Source organism: Lathyrus oleraceus, chromosome 6, assembly GCF_024323335.1.
Source record: "Lathyrus oleraceus cultivar Zhongwan6 chromosome 6, CAAS_Psat_ZW6_1.0, whole genome shotgun sequence".
In the NCBI taxonomy this organism is placed as follows: domain Eukaryota; kingdom Viridiplantae; phylum Streptophyta; class Magnoliopsida; order Fabales; family Fabaceae; genus Lathyrus; species Lathyrus oleraceus.
The window spans coordinates 270,289,653-270,305,281 of record NC_066584.1 but is presented as its reverse complement, the minus strand read 5'-3'; the positions used below and the strand labels follow the sequence as shown (position 1 = coordinate 270,305,281).

The following is a 15,629-nucleotide window of genomic DNA, read 5'->3' as shown; positions in this document are numbered from 1 at the left end:
GTTGTTCTATAATGCTTATTATATTGATTGAGGAACTCACCCTTACGCCTATTTTTCAGGTAACGAGAAATGAGTTGAGTAGAAGCTTATGCTTGGAGTCTAGAGTAGTTCTTATGGGTCATGCTCTGATAGATGTAACATCGGGAGGGGATGTTTTAATTGATTTGATATTGGTTGTTGATGATTCACATGTATTGTGTTACATGTTTTACATTGATGTTGAATTTGATTCCGCTGCGAATTATGCAAAGAACCTTATTTTGATTAAATAAATGAGCATGACAGGATATTTGATGAATATAGTGAAATGATTGTGTGACACCCTTCGGGGCATAATTACTCTGATGAATATATATGTGTATTTTAATTATAATAATTTGGGGTATTTAGAAGGGTGTTACAGTTTCTCCCCTTGATTGGTCATCATTTTATACCCAGTTTTTGGTATTCCCAATACCCCTTCTTTCCGATCGATTTATCCTTTATTAACCCAGTACCCGGTTATGGATAATCCTCCATGCGAGTATGTTATCTATGTTCTGACGGTAATAGATAATATGTCTCATGCACTCTTCGGTCGAAGTCTTTGTTCTTCCCCAGTCGAGTAAGATTCGTATCCCCTTTGTGGAGTCGAATACCCATCCTGTTATCGAGTTTGCTTTCTAGCCCTCCTTTGGATGATGAGTGTCTTGGGAATATTCCCCAATTCACGCCCTGGTCGGTCACCTATTATATGCCCAGTAACCGGTATCCCTGGTGTTCCTTCCTCTCTGCTCCCTATTATGACTCTTGTCCCATGTGGAGTCAGATTTTCCTGAGTTGAAATACACCTTTTAGGTTTTCCTCAGATGATTTTGGATGTTTGATATCTCTCACCCTTATACCGGTCTTAGATATTCATTCTCCCCGAGCATGTTGTTCTTTCACCCTTATACCGGTGTTCGGATCACATGTCTCTTTGAGCTTATTACCCAGTAACCGGTAATACCTCACCCTGGTATTTCCTCAGAGGAGTCCTGTTTGGATGTTCCCCAGCGAGGTCCTTTAGTGGATTTCCCCCATCTGAGTCCGGATTTTCATCCGAAGTATCCTTTGTGGATAATTCCGCTGTATTGGCATATTCCCCAATACATGCGCCTTTGAGTCAGCTCGGGTCTTTCCATTGATTTATTCTTTTGGAATTCCGCTCCCCAAGTTTTGAGTCGTGCCCTGCTCACGCAATTTACTTTTTTTCTATCCCCATAAGAGTCCCAGAGTCTCTATCCCATTGAGTGTGTTACTCATATGGATTGTCAGTTTCTCCTGACTTCTTTTTTCTTTGTGGACACATATTCCCCCCCCACGAAGTATTACCCTTTTGCATACATACATCTGCATCATGTGGTCTCGTACGGACCAAAATTCGTCTCTTTGTTATTATTTAAGCCCATTTTACCTCGTCGAGACGAAGATTTTAACCTTCATATCTCCGGCTAGAATGACCTTAAATAGGGGCATCTGTAAGACCCCAATTTTGGCCCTAAGATCCCTCATGGCATCATAACATTGCATTTGCAAAGCCTCAAGGATCATGAGCATCTGGGTTCCCTTTGCCTTTGGGTGGGACCTCTTGTGAGTGGTTTGAGATCACCAAGCATGCTTGAATTGTATATCATTGCTTTTCTCATTTTTATTTACTAACCAAAAGCACAAAAATATGTCACTAACATTTCTTGTTTGTAGCTTTAGCAAACACAAGGTCTAAAGAGCTTCTAGGAGATCCTTTGTACAATGATAAAGTCAAGAGGAGATGAAAGCAAGAATGGTAATGGTTCCCAAAGCTCTCATCCATCAAATATGCCTCCCTAGTATCTCAATTCATCATTTTGATCAAAGCAAGTCAAGGAGTTTGAGGTTTGTTTCCCAAGGAAACCTTAATTCATTTGTTCATCAACTGTGCCTTGCTCATGAAGCAAACTCAACCCATGGTCAAATACCATCAAGGGAAGTTCTTAAATTCATTATTCCATGCATATTTGAACTTATTTGAGTACCCTCAATCATCAATTCATCAAGATATGAGTGGTGGACTTGAGAAGTTGATCAGTCAATTCATCTAACTATTTTGAAATACACTGAGACCTAACTTTTCATGATTTTGAGGTGGAATCAAATGCATTGGAAATCTTATTGTGTCTAATTAAAATGTTATGTTGAGCAAAATTTCAAAATCTCAAAATAAATACATGTGATAATGCAAAACATTATAGGTCACTTTGGGCCAAATGCATTGAAATGGAAAAAAGTCCAACTTCAAGTGCCCATAACTTCTTCATTAAAAATCCAAATGATGCAAAATGTAAGTCCAAATTTATTGTCCTGAAAAGATATACAACTTTGATGTTGAAGGTTTTATCATTTAGAGCTTGCATCATTGAGACAGAAGGGCTTGAACATTGGCCAAATTTGGAAACTTAACTTATGCATGTTTTGCACCCTACACTTTAAACTCAAAATTCACTAATTTCCAAGGCCCAATTGAAATTTTGATCAACATATCATTTGTTCCTTATTCAACAAACTTTCTAACCATTACTCATGAGGTAGCATTTGGAGTTTGGAAGCACCATTTTCGAAGGCATGAAGATTAAGTGCATTTTGTGAAATTCAATTCAAATTGCCATGCATGAGCTGATTACACTTAATATACACGTCCATTTGCAATTCACATGAACTCAGCAGGCCATTCCAGTCTTCATTGGGCCTTCCACATGATCACACAAGCCCATGCAATGAAAAATCCATTTGTCATGCACACGAGTTAACTCATGCACTCATCCCTTTCCAGCTATAAATACATGTGTTATGCTTCATAATTCTCCAACCTGAAGGCGCCTGAAATGCTGCAAGAGTGAATCCCTAACCATACCAAAGGAACAAAGTTCATCTTTCTTCAAAAATTCAGATATGAAATTCAATTGCATTTGGTTGAATTTTCAGATCTAAAGTTCCTAGACCTTCATCATTCGATCTATTGAAGTTCTGTTTTGCAAAAGGAACCAAGGAAAGGGACTCAAATCTTCATAATCCAAAGGTTTTGATCAACTGTTTTTTGCTTCGAATCTCCTTATACTTTGATCCATTGGCCTTGATATTGTGTTGTCTGAAGTCCTCTCTATAGAGGCATTATTATTGAGGGCTTAATTGTTGAAATCGAGCAAGTTCAGTTGAACATCACCAAACTTCCATCTCTGATTTCTCTCTTAATAGGAATCTAGAGTGGAAGTGAGTGATATATGAGTGATGTACATCACTTCACCTTCCGAATGGTGTCTGGATCGTCCATTTTAGTGAGCATTTGAATCTCTGCATTTTTTGACCTTCATCGGAGCTCACCGGAGAAGACGGTGGCGCTGGCCACCGTCTCTTTGCCAGATTGATTGTGAGCCATTGATCTCAATCTTCAGATCTAATCTCCACGCTCCATTCTTATGACTTTTTTAAATACCACGTGTGGTTGCATTGACCTTGGAACATGTTGGACGCGCGCCTCTGGATGCTTGGATCTGCCAGCTCAATTAATGAGCTCAGATCCAAGGGCTCACATTTTTTGCCATTTATTAATTCTGATTTTTATTTTCTATTTCATTTTTTAATTCAATTTTATTTCTAAAATCCATATCTCTTTTATTATTGGTCCAAAAAATATGGGACCAATTGCATTATTTCTCTTTTAATTTCTAGTTTCTAAAAATGATTTTTAATATTTTTTTATTTTACCATTTACTATTTTTTAATGATTTTCTCTTTTCTGGTTATTTTTAATTCATTTTAAATAGTTTTTGATATCCAAAAAATACAAAAATATTTTTCTAACGTCTTTGAATGATGATGGATCTATGAAAAATATTCTCATCAATTTATTAATTGATTTGAGATTTATTTGAGATTTTAGTTCAATTAGGTTATTTTTATTCATTTTTAATTGATTAAAAATAGTTTCTGACTTTTAAAAATGCTGAAATTTTTTATCAAACTTTGTTTGACCTTGTTGAACTTGGGATAATTCACTTGGACTTTTCAAAGTTGATTTGAAATGATTTTGAAGTTTGACCTTTCTTTAATATTTTAATTCAAGTTTATGTTCAAATATTAAAATGGCAAAAATATTTTGTTTATTTCTTGACTTCCAATCTTCATCTCATTTCTGATTTTATGGTTTGACCTTGATCTTCCCTATCTTTGGTCAACATTTATGGATTGGTACATTTCTTTTCATTTGATGCATTTTATTTTCTTCTTTTCCATTATCCATCTTCTTCTTCTTCTTCTTCTTCTTCTTCTTCTTCTCCTTCTTTTCTATTTGATCAATGAGTTAAAGGTTGATAAGTTAGCATTGATTAGGGAAGTTTAATCTTCCTTGATTCAAATCTAATTCATCTTGATCAAATGATCAAGTGAATGGCTTTGCATTAAGGATAGGTTGCTTTCTAAATCATGCAAAAGACTTAAACCAATACAAAATCATCTCTCTTCCTCTTTTTGGCATGGCAAGTTGTTGGAACTTGGTTCACTAATCAAGACTTCTAACTTGTGTTGTTGCCTACATTATTATTTACCGGCCTCAGATAGTTGTGACTTCTACATAAGTCCAATTACGATTGCTTAACATAGCGCTAAATTTGCCTTATGGCACACTAACTACTAACATTAACCATTAACAATTAACATTTACTTTTTGCTCTTTACTTTTATGCAATTTACTATTCTTGTACATATTATTCATTTGCTTTTTTTCCTTTGCTCATTTGAGCACATGTTTATGTTAATGCAATTTGCCTTTTGCTCACTTAAGCACATAATTGTATATATATTATTGTGCTTGTGCTTTTGTTTTGATTATTGTGGATCAAAATGCAAAGAAATGGACAAATGGACTTAGTTTCTAGGACTTCCCCTATGCAAATTGGAGTAAAAGGATCTTAATGTGAAGATGGATTAGAAGGACCCAAACCTCTAAACTCACTCTTGTCCATTCTTGATTTACTTCATGGAACTTTTTGATGTGTGTGCTTTTGTGCTAGGGAATCCTATTTGAGCAAAAATGAAGAACCATCACCATGTCCATCCAAAGTGAAAGATACAAGAGCCATTGGGGATCTTCTAAGAGCTTGCTTGATTAATTTGATTGCTTGAGCTTTTACTTATTTGCTTGCATATTCCAAAGGATGGGAGCTACTTGGATCATCAATATGATCTCAAGAGAGGAACTCCATTTGTGGTCTTGTTTCTTATCCTTCATCTCGTGTATGATTAGGACTCTCGCCATTCTTCTTCTTCCCTCCACTCTAACCCAAGCCAAAACTTTTTGTGCAAACATTAACACTTGTTTTCAAACATTAGAAACCTGAGCATTATGCTTTTGATTTTCCAACTTTCTTTTCATAACACTTATTTTGAATCGAATCTTTAAGTCAACTTTGACCATATTTTGTAAATACTTTTCATTGGTAAATATAACCCATTCAAATGTCTTTATGTGGTTTCAATGGCGACTTTCTTAATCAAACTTTTCATAACCTTTAGCTATTAGGTTTGAGTTATCCTTGAGGTAGATGTAATACTCACCTATATCCTTAGTGATCGACAATGAGTCTTCCATGCTTATTATAGGGTTAACCCCTCACTAGCATGTTGAAGCTATCCTCACATGGTGGATTTGTGGTTTTTTTAGGTTGAGTTTTCTCCCTTGGATAACAAAAGACCTTAAGGCTTTTGGACCAATCAATTCACCAACTCATTTTGAGATTTTTACCCCGAATTACGAGGTTTTGATCCTAATCTTTTTTAAGATGGTACGTAGGCAATAGGTTTATCCATCCAAACACAAAATGTAAATAAACTTATATATTCTCTTCTCATCTCTTCAATCATGTTTGCACAAACAAATTTTCACAAAATACCAACCTTACAACAAGTATGAAAAGGGCTCCCTAGGAGTACCAAGGATGTTTTGGGTGCTTAAAACCTTCCCATTGCATAACCAACCCCCTTACCCCGATCTCTGACAGTTTTACTAGTTTTTGATTTGATAAAACTTTTAGGTTTTTGTTCGCTTTCTAACCATTCCTTTGGATAAATAGAAGTGCGGCGGCGACTCGACTTGTATGGTTTACCTTGGATTTAGTCAATATCTCTAATGGTAACGAATACCCCGCTACACATATGTCGTAGGATTTTTGTGCATGTTTACCAGTAGACCGAGTAATAAGTATTGGCAAGCTATTGAGGGTGTCATGCGGTACCTTAAAAAGACTGTGAATCTCGGTTTGCATTATTAGATATTTTCGGGTGTACTTGAAGGATACATTGATGTGGATTGGAATACCTTATCAGATTATTCTAAGGTAACTAGTGGTTATGTATTCAATATAGCTGGATGAGTTGTATCTTGGAAATCAAAGAAATAAACTATCCTAGCTCAGCCCATGATGGAGTCTGAAATGATAGCATTAGCGACTGCTTGTGAAGATCTCTTTGTGGGAAAAACCTATACCATATATGTTGATCTATTGTGATAGTATCACGGTTATTGCAAAAATTAAGAACCGTTATTATAATGATAAAAGACGTCAAATTATAAGAAAACACATCATTGTTAGAGATTGTATCTGTAAAGGAGTTGTAAGGGTGGATCATGTACGCACTGATGAAAATTTAGCAGATCCTTTGAGGAAAAGATTAGCCAAAGAGAAAGTCTATAATACATCCAATAAGATGTCACTAATTCCTATAGAAAAAATGAGTTTCTCATGATGGTAATCCGGCCTAAATGACTGGAGATCCCAAGAAATAAGTTCAATGGGTAATAACAAGTTGTGAGTAATATGAGGTTATCATGCTAGAGGAAATATGAGAAGCATGAATCCTGAAGCAATAATAGGATGAGATAATATAAACTCTTAATGATATTTATACTCTGTATGAGGGAGTACCTAGGCTACAAGAGTACTCTTGATAGACTCACTTACGTGATTGTGGAACTTAGGCCGATTCCTGTGGAATTTTAAGGCAGAATTCCTAGAGCCTTTACTAAACCAAGATACACGTGCAATGCCATTTTAAAGCACGGACTATTAGAATACACCTTAAGAAAATGTTGTGTGTGGGTTTGATGTCTGAGATAGAGTTCAAGATAATTGTGTCACTCTTGTTGAATCGGAATCCTACTTGCTACGCAAAGGTTCAAGTTGTAGACACCTTTGTTTATGCACAATCTTAAAAACGTTTGACATTACTTATGAAACATATATTTAAATTCAAGTGGGGGATTGTTGGACCATTACATCAATATTCCAATATAAGGAGATGAATTTGAAAAAGTTCTTTAAGTCTCACATTGTGTGTTTGTTGAAAAAACTCATTAATCCCACATTACTTAGGTGAGATGTATTAGTTAGTTCACTTCATTATATAAGAAAATCATCTGTTTCATTCCAAAACACATAAAAAAACTCCTTTTATTGAGTTTTTTCTTCCTCACCCTCTTGATTATGCGTTTTTCAAATTGTCAAAACGCCAACTTCACCTTTTTCTTTCTACTCGTTGAATTTTCTGAGTACTTTCTTGAATTCCCTTTAGAGGATTATGTTAATTTCTTCTTATTTGAGTTGAAAAACTATCAAGTATAATTTTTGGATTCTCTTTAGAGAATTATTTGAATTTCTCTTTGTTTAAGAAATCATTTTGAGTGGTCAAATGACCATTATTGAATTGTCTTTGGAGAATTATTAAAATTTCTTGATTTGAGAAATTAAACCGATTATCTCCCGTGCAAATAGTAATCGTAGTATAGAACTTGATTGTTTTATCATGGAGGCGGCGCGATAATTCGACATACCATATTTGAATGGTCTTTGCACCATCATAAGGTGTATTTCTAGATCGATTATCTCCCGTGCAAATAGTAATCGTAGTATAGAACTTGACTGTTTTATCATGGAGGCGGCGCGATAATTCGACCGCTTTGCATAATTTTGAACAGCATTACGAACTGTCTTAAAGAGAGTGAATCGTTCCGTGACTCATCCCGGTAACTTCTTTTGTGGCTATTTTCAAAAATCCATAATCATTCAAAATTATTCTGGGTTTACCCGAAAACGACTAACATACATAAGTAGTCTTGCATTTCCTGTCACCTGAAATTTAACAACTTTTGTCTCCAAACATGTTTCATTTGTTGTGTATATTTTATATATTATACTATAAAGGGTATCAAACTATAGTCCCAATTTTGACCATGGAGGATATAGCTGGTGGTACAGTGCAATCAATCTCATTTCAATTACTTGAATAATTAAGAACTGTTGTGAGTTTTCCACACACTTATTTGCAGTATTTGTTGAACCACACCCCAATGTTAAGGATGCTTTCCCATTCAGATTGTGGTCTGCACAAATATAAAATAAGATTTAAAATCATGATTATGATTCTATGTAGGAATTCAGAGGGGTTTATGATGGACTTATCTACCTTTTGAGTGCATGAACATCATTTTGAAACATGATGATTTTGACCTCTGATCCTTTCTCTTTTAAGGCTCGAGCATACTAGACATTCAAATAGTGAAAGTTATACTGTCATACAATAACAACAAAGAAAACCACGAGTCCGAGTGGACTATTCGAATTGCGATAAGTACTTACTTGCAGTCCATCAAAGATTGGAACGCGGCGATCTTGCGCACCTAAAAGGAAAAGTGTTGGTGCCTTTACCTGTAGAATTCATGAAAAGACATAATGCCAGAAATCATTCATATGCAATAAGATACATCGTAATCATTATCATTAGCACCAACGAGTGTAATTCAATCACTAAGAGTTCTTGTAATAACATGGTAGTTCAATTAAAACATGTTTGGTTCAATGTAAGACCTTTGAAACGTGCGAGATAGGAGATTTGCTATAGAAGAGAGACAAATCTTCTGCTGAAAGTGTTTCCTTAAACCGATTTCTTGCAATGGTTCCACATGCCTCTACATAACACCAATCAGGGATATCGGTTGTACCAACCATCAATGCAAAGTTACAAACAGGATTAATTGCTGCAGCTGCTACAAACTTCTCTGGTGCCTGGAGCAATTAGAAATCCAAAAATACACTAAGATTAACAAAAGCCACCACACTTCAACAAATTAAAAAAATAAACCAATCTCATTTGATAAAATTTCACTTCATTAAAGTAGACAGTAACTGGACTTATTGCACCTGGCCAATCAAATGAGTCGTCAAAAAACCACCATGTGAAATTCCCATCACCGTAATCTTGGATGGACTGGCAAGACCCAAGTTGATCACATGATCTATGGCAGAGAGAACATCATTGACATCCTACACGTGAAAAACTAAAATAAAGATACAACCAGAAAAAATCCAGTATAGTATGCAACTAGCTTATTAAGCATATGTTTGCTTAGATAGTATTTACCAAAGTCTATTCGGATGTAGAAAACAAAAAATACTAACCTGAGATCCGACTTTCCCTGGAAGAGACTGTAGTGCTTCCTCGCCAAATCCTAATGAACCTCTGAGAGATATAATAAGGTGTAAGAAACCTTAAATAGACATTTAATCTTCCATACTTTCGCACTCTTTTACTTTTCTAAGCTAGTGATTCTGATGTTGTAGCATACAGGTTCTGAAGAATCTGAACAAGCCGCTAACTGTATTTTAAACTAGTTAAGCCAACTAAGCTTATTTTTTCATAAAAAATGGTAGCCTTAAGTTCATCATGTACGAGTTAAATAAACAATCTCTAACTGTCATGAATAACCTGTAATTTACAATCAACAAGCTATATCCAACCGAAGATAGAAACGCCCAAGACTTGGAGAAGTGTGACAAAGAGACGTCTTGCGGCCCTCCGTGAAGGATCACAATTAATGGATGAAATAAATCCTTGTTCTTGGTTTTGGATGACACAAATATAGCTTCAAAAGGTTTAGCAGCACCTGAAATTGAAATAAATACATATTAATGATTCGGGTAACTTGACTGATCCCAAAGATTGATTAAGATTTACACATAGACATCATATACAAACATTTGTTGGATTTGTTTTAGAAGAAACCAGAGCAACTTAAAGACCTTTCATTGGATCATTGGAAGCATCTGTGACTGAGATCTTCTGTATACTGCACTGGAGAGAGGATAACAAAGATCTAACCTGCAACAAAAATCCGGTGAGTCACGTCTAAACATATACTAATATACTTTTGAAACAACAGTTTTCATTAATATCTCAAAAGAAATAAATTGAAAAAACCTTGTCAGAGCATTTGAATATGGGACTGGATATCTTTGACCAATTCCATGTAGTATTTCTCTTTGCCTTCTCAATTCCATACATGATTTGAGGAACATTGACCGGATTGCTGGAAACTGCAAAACAATTGACAAGCCACCAGGATAAAACTTACTTCACCACTTTAGAAGACCAAAGTAGAGATAAATTGAGAATTTGTTCTTACTGGCGAGAATATTGTTCCCATTCAGTGTAAGAAGATTCCACGAGAAATTTGAGTCTTCTGGGCTGATACGTAATACTTCCCCACTATAATATGATCATAAAGAATACATAAACCATTAATGAGTGGAGAAAAGAAAAGCATTACTACTGTTATATAGTTACCTCAACACATTCACAGAAAGTAGAACTTCACAGCTGTGCCATATGGATGATATGATCATTGTGCAGTTGTCAGAAAGCCAAGGATTATCATGGATAGTTGTACAATAAAGCCCGGGAAACAACCATCCTCAGCACACATTACAACAGGAATCTTTAGAATTGATTGAAAAACCAGAGTTATTAACTGACAAAAATACGCGCTCTATGATTTCTGAAAAGATTAGACATTATACATAAAAATAGGTTCTCGAATGATTATCATGTCACCAAATCAGTCCCTCAAATTCAAATATACATAACATTTACAGAATCCATCATTTTCTATCACCACTTTGTCCCTCCATATGTGTGGCGGTTTAGATCGTTGAGAAACTTATTGGGAGAAAACTCTTTAGAAGACTAATGTGATGGCACCATAATTTTTGGAGGAGTGATTTAGGAGTTAAACTGAAGTCTAAATTAAAAAAATGCAAGCTTGCCAAATCCAATCAAATTAAGCCGGCAACAGATCTTACGATGTCGTAAATTTTGGCGGATTGGTACAGTTCCCCATTAGTTGGCCAATCAATCCTATGAAGTGAATTTGTAGCATTGTGCAGTCCAGAATCCACAGCACTTTTTGCAGATAAAAATACAAGAAACTCTCCATTTGGACTGGTAGAAAATTAATTAATGATGGTTAGTAGATCAGGGACACCACACATATGCTAATATTTCGCAAGAACTAACTCAGTTTCATATGCCATTATTTGATTAACTTTGACAAGTAACTTTGGATGGGCAGAACAGAACTTTAGGAAAGTGCTGACTACTGGAAATCCAGAGATACAGAAAATAAATGAAAACAAACAAAAAAAAGGAAATTTAACAACATACATCACAGGTACACGTCAAAAACTAGAAATTTGTGCAAAATTGTTTTTCACTCTCAAGGATATAATCGGATACAATAATAATCTATTAGTATCTGATTCCAACAGCTTACCTGAATCGCGGAAAAAGAGCACTACTTATTGTTGGAGTTAGATTCAGTGCATGCAATTCTTCAGTTGCGCTACATGTAAAACATTAGTTTCATAACTCTTTTCAGAAATAACCAAACTTGCCAACAAATTTGTACTATGTAAAAGTTACGGAAACATTGAGTTAAGAATTTCTTACTAAAATGACTCACTGGTGCTCTAGTTCCTCGGATTTTGACTCATGATGTGGTGCTCTAACCACATACAATGCACAAGGCCTGTTAGAGCAGTACTTCATACCAAGCTTTCTTGCCTCAGATGACCACCCGACAAAAACAAGACACTGTTTCGAGCTTTCGGTAAATGGAGCCCATACAACTTGGCCAACACTCAAAGATTTGTCAATTCCTTTGACAGCTTGTACCTCTCCACTGCATAAATACTAGTTAAACTAAGATTTACTCAGCGTAGTCTATCGCAAATCATGGAAAATAGAAATTTGTTCAAATTCCCCTATACTACATGGTTATAGCACTGTTATTTGACAGCAATTTGTCTAAATAGAGCATCGTGGCACAATAGAGAGTAGTAAAAATTCTGCCACTATTCGACAACATAGATTCACTGGACATTAATATGAATGATAAAATACCTGTTGATGTTGATAACAAAAAGTGTAGGCTGTCTTTTAGCAGAATATGTTTCTCCCCAATCCTCCTCCCAGTCCCCTTGACCTTTCCAGCTTCCACAATCCTTCTCTGCACAACCACCTTTCATGTAACCTGTATTGTTAAATATTGGCTTTGTAGAAGAGGGCTCTTCTGCTACATATGCTATCAATGTTTCATCCGAGTTCCAAGAAACAGCTTCAAACCTAAACACAGTAAAAAGATAATGAATGCGTAACTTTATTATGGATGAGTGCTAATGAAACCGTGGAATAGTACAGCAATGGACCGAACCATCCATCATTATAAACCGAACCATGCATTGATTCAGGAACATGAAACTCCTTGTCCAAGGTCGACGAACTCCAAATCTGAAAACAAGAAGTAGCATCATCTTCTTTAGTCTCCGGATTCCGAATGACCAAAAGCTTAGAACCAGAAGGAGACGGAACGATCATAGAAACAACACCGGACATCTGAACTGGAAACGGAGCCCAGTGAAACTTAACATCGGTTTCTTGTTTAACAAGTTCACAGGAGAGAATTGAAGTTTTGGTTTTGTTGGTTAAAAGATGAGGTTGGGTGAAAGTAAACATTCCGAGCGTGTTGTTGAAAAGCCATGCTTTGTGAATGGTGGGAATGGTGGCGAAGTGTGGAAGTAAGTTGGAGAGAGAAGCATAGTGTTGTTCTTCCTCAAACTGCATTTCTAATCCAGAATTGAAACAATGCTTTGAGTTTAATGGTGTGTGTTATGTAACTGAATTTTGAAGAGAAGAAAGAAGATTTGCAGTTTGGGGTATTTGACTTTTAGGAATTGGTTGGAAAGGAATCAACCTCTACTATAAGACCCTAAATAAAGTTTACATGTATTAATGTATTAATATAAAGGTTTAATTCTTCTTTTAGATTTTTATTCAGTTCCTCAATTTAAAAAGTTAAAATATAGTCCTTTAAGATATATGTGGTAGTCTTATATGTCATTTCTTTTAAATTATAGTGGAAAAACGTTAAAAATACCAACGTGGCATAGTGAATTACTGATATGGCATATTATTATATATGTTTCAATTATTAATACGTATATTGTTATTGTTGTTTCAATTATTAATACATTTATTATAATATATTGTTATTGTTGAGTTTAAAAGATTAGGTTACAACGGATTAGAGGAGGTTTTGCAAGTTGATCCTGATTTCTGGAGTTATTTTGAGGTGTTGGGTGGGTTAAAGGATTTAGGGTACTCAAAAGTGTGGAGTTTGTGGTATTATGACGCAATGGATGATAATGAGCTAGTGTTGTTGAAAGATGATGCAGGAACAAATAGAATAAAAATAATCGCATTGATCAATGGGAATGTACATCTATATGTCATGCATCCAGTTTATGAGGAAGAGAACATACTATCTCTAGAAAACAATGTAGGACCTAATGGTGTAAAAGAAGACAAATTGGAAGATGACACCTTGGATGATTTGAATAATTGTGTAAAAGGAACTTTTGATGATTTGGGAACTTTTGAAGATTTGAATAATCTTGGTGACAAGTTTGATGAAGGAGGCACCATTGGTGTAGAAGATACAATTGTAGTTGACCAAGAAGATTCATTTGAGAATGTTAATTTGGATGAGACCACTGAGGGCATTGACCAAAAAGATCCATGTTAGGATGTTAGTTTGGAGGGGGTCACTGTGTTTGAGGATGCAATAGTGGATATTACTTTAGAGGGGACCACTGATTATATGCTATGTGATCAAGAAGCTGATATATTGGACGACACACCGTAACTGGTACGTGTTCAAAAAGAATCAGTGGCCGATGGACTTATTTGTAACCAAGTTGGAGATGAGGGTCTAGAATGTAACCAAGAAGATGAAGATGGTGGTAGTGAAAATGATAGTGCTTTGAATGTGAACTTTGAGGATTTTGATGAGGATGTTATAGGAGTTGGTGAAGAAATTGTTGTGGATAAAGAAGATGGTAAAGAAAAGGGGAATAACAAAGGAAAAGTTAAAGGAAAGGGGAAGGGAAAGGGAAAAGTTAAAGGAAATGGGAAGGGCAAAGGAAAAGGTAAAGGAAAAGGGATGGAAAAAGGAAAAGGTAAAGGGAAGGGGAAACTCAAGATTGGGAGATCAGGGAAACAAAGGGAGGTGGAAGAAGTAGTTGAAGGCTGTGGCTCAATTGATAGTGAAGATGAAGAGGTTCCAAAGGAAAGCTTTAGAGATTTGAGCGACATGAGGAATATGATAGTGATGAGTTACCCCAAGAATATGATAATGAAGATGAAGAGGTGTTAAAAGATGATTTTCCAACATTCAAACTTCCAAAAAAAATGGAGGATTAAAAGTGGGAGTTAGGAACTTATTTTGCTACTAAGGAAGAATTTAAAGAGGCAGTTCGAACATATGATATTCATTCAGGTAGAAACTTGAAATTTAAGAAAAATGATAACAAGAGGATGAGAGTCATATGTATGTTTTTCCATTTCAAAGTTGCAAGTATGTTTTTCGGCCCCACCATGTTTAATTTCATGTCGGAAACAAGTTCCTTCTCCTCTGCAATCAGGTGGCATACAATGGGATGACCAACTACCTTTCCACTCAAGGCATGATTATGTATACCAGAAACCACATAAAATTTCCATGTATCATTCGCCTTACGATATCCGTGTAATTTAAATGGACACTCACATTTTCTTGATCCGGTGTCATGACGTTTCAACTTCCTAAGCGGTGGTCAGTACATGCCACTTCTTTCGTATCATATTATTACAAATGTTTTTCTTCTATACGAACCATTTTCAAACCTACCGATTAAAACGCCAAACCCCAATTTCCCGACCTCAATGCAGACCTATTGTAGCATATGTTCACGAACAATAAACTCTTGTTTATTTGCAAATTGTTCATGAACATCTACCTCGACAACAACCAGTCAAGCACCCGATTTAACATCATCTGATTCAACACTATCCTTCACTTTGCCTGGTTTAATATCCATCCTCATAGTAGCTTTGGGAAACATATAAGGGCACATCGAAGATGGATATCCAGAACAAATAAAATTGAGTCTGAAGATGCATATTCGGACTCAACATTCATTTTTCAGCTTAAAAAACCACATTAATGCAAGGAATGGGGGATGAAATGAATGAACTTTACCTTAAATTCTAGCTTATTTTCCTCTCTTTGATGTGATAAATTACAATAATGATGTTTTAGTATTGAAAAGTTGATTGAGAATTGAAGAAAATTTTAAGGGTTTTGAGAGTGAAGCTCCATTTGATCATGAGGAAAAAGAACATGCAAGGTGGTGTTTTATTCATTTTCCCGC

The 15,629-nt window shown here is 35.6% G+C and overlaps 1 pseudogene; it reads right to left on the bottom strand.

The window, feature by feature from the left end:
* Nucleotides 1-8,107: 8,107 nt before the first annotated feature.
* Nucleotides 8,108-13,136, bottom strand: LOC127097178 (acylamino-acid-releasing enzyme-like; annotated as a pseudogene).
* Between the last annotated feature and the right edge of the window lie 2,493 nt (nucleotides 13,137-15,629).